This window comes from Centruroides sculpturatus, unplaced genomic scaffold (genome assembly GCF_000671375.1).
Source record: "Centruroides sculpturatus isolate CEXI.00-Female unplaced genomic scaffold, Cexi_2.0 scaffold2511, whole genome shotgun sequence".
NCBI classification, from domain to species: domain Eukaryota; kingdom Metazoa; phylum Arthropoda; class Arachnida; order Scorpiones; family Buthidae; genus Centruroides; species Centruroides sculpturatus.
The window spans coordinates 3360-5633 of record NW_019386754.1 but is presented as its reverse complement, the minus strand read 5'-3'; the positions used below and the strand labels follow the sequence as shown (position 1 = coordinate 5633).

Sequence of the window (2274 nt, the reverse complement as noted above, 5' to 3'; positions counted from 1 at the left end):
TAGTAATCAAAGATTTGTGATAAATCTTTTGTGATTTTTTTTTTGTCCTGACTTTTCTGAAATTCTTGTTTTTTTTTGCAATAAAATCATGAAGTTTTATATGTCACTTTTTTCTTTCCTTAAGCAAATGTCAGTAAAGAGATTTGTAAAGTAGCAAGAGATCGCATCCAAAACACCTTGTTTTGCTTTCATGCTCCTATCAAAATCTGGATCGTTCGCTACAATTTGATCAACAATTTTGGTTATTATTACTGAACTTTTACTGAGGAAATCTGTAGAGAGATTTTTTTGGGTTCATTTTCAGAATCTCTATTTTCCAGTTCCACATGAATTCCATGTTCTGCCAGTTTTTGAAGGTCATCATTGGTAAGGCTCTCACCAGAAACCTGCTGTAACTCCACAATATCCTGTTCATCTACATTTCTTAGTTCTGCATTATTGATTAGGTTGAGTTTGGTCAACCTAACAATACAGCGATAGGCTCTTTTTGTTGAGAATTCTTGGATACCTTCAGCCATAGCTTCTTCCATACTTCGTTTGTGCATTTATCAGTTAATTCTTGCCAGGCGAAGTTGATATTTCCTATGGCATCTGTGATGTTATATTTTTTCCAAAATTGGACCAAACAAACATAAATTTAAATAAAGTATACCTTTTTGCCACCTTTTACTGATTGGTTTGTGTTTGCAAATAATCGTATTATATACGAATCAATGAAATGCCGCAATAATTTAAATCAGTGTAAATTTTGAGCTTTTTTAGGCTTTGAGCAGACCACGCTATATCGAATCAGCGTTAAGCGAGATCTTACTGTATTCTTATAGCACATCAAGTGACTTTTTCATGCAGCATCTAATAGTGACCATTTTCAGAATTGTGTAATACTAAAAAAGTGTCCTGTAGTATAAAAGTTTCTCATAATTAATGGAAAATTGCATTAAAATGAGAATGCATTAACTGAAAGTGTGCTAAATTAAAAATACATTATTATTGACATATGAATGAAAAGTTATATTATTCAAAAACATAAGCAAAATAATGATAAAATTTTGCTTTAATTCAATATTATTGGATTGAAATTATAACAAATATAATCTCTATTATTTTTATATATTTTTAGAACAGTCCAAAATGTCAAAGGCAATTTAAAGATGTATCCTTTATCTTATATTAATTGTAAAATTTATAATAGTTAAATTGTCTTTCCTTAATTTGTAAGTAAAAATATTCAAAATAAGTTGAATAAAGAGGATAATGAAAACATAAGTATTGACTCAATAAATGAACAAGTTATAGAAGAGAAGCAAAGAGATCTTGCTCAAAATTTATTAATTTCTGAATCAAATATTCAGTATCTTCAGAAATCTGTTTCTCAGAAAGAAGAAAAAATTTATAAAATAGGTAATTAACTAATACAGAAGAATAATTTCTAACATAAAAATTTTTTAGTAATAGAATAAGTTTTATTTACTTTTTTATTAAACCAAATTTACATACCAGGTAAGTCATAAGTCTCCATACAAATGGTGAAAGCGGTGACTAATTTCTTTTTCATTTTCGGGTAGAGAAATTGAAGAGAAATGCCACTAACGAACAAAGAACGGATTGACATTATTCTGTTGGCATCATACCATTTGTACAAATAAAATAAATATTAGTCACTGCTTTCACCATTTGTATGGAGACTTATGACTCACCCTGTATAATTCTTAATATTAGATTTAGAATATTGAAGATTTTAAAGTTTAAAATGTGTTTTCTTTTAAATGATATATTTTTTAACTTCATTACTACTCAGTATATGTCTGTGTGTGTGTATGTGTTTGTATGTATGTAATAAATAATATAACAGTATATACAGTTGATCCCCCCCATAATACGGTAGATACGTTCTGGTTTTTATGAATCCATTTTCTACAAGTCCAGCCAATCACAGCTCGGCACGTATGCAGTTTACGGACTATGGCTGTTTGAAAGGTTTCTTCCATAAAATTAATCAATTCTAGACTAATTCGACTCAACATTTCCAAAATACGTATAATTTTTTGGGACTAATCCACATAAACTATGCTATAAACAAAAAATTGTAGGATTACTTACCAAGTGTGCACTGTTCGATGGCGCCTTTGCTTAAGCTTGTTTTTGTCGTGGAGCTTGTCATCGGATGGCGCTTGCATGCTTCCTGATATATTATTATNAGAAATCTGATATTACTAATTTGTTAAGTTCCTTTAAAATTATTAAAGGTATTATTTTATTTAATTTTATAAATAC

The 2274-nt window shown here is 29.1% G+C and overlaps 1 long non-coding RNA gene across 1 annotated transcript in view; it reads left to right on the top strand.

The window, feature by feature from the left end:
• The window catches only part of LOC111615724, a 15707-nt gene extending 14306 nt beyond the window's left edge, over nucleotides 1-1401 (top strand). The window contains exons 2-3 of the long non-coding RNA XR_002755127.1: nucleotides 1121-1153; nucleotides 1220-1401. This is a non-coding gene — a long non-coding RNA (uncharacterized LOC111615724). The remainder of the gene's footprint in view (nucleotides 1-1120; nucleotides 1154-1219) is intronic.
• Nucleotides 1402-2274: the final 873 nt, after the last annotated feature.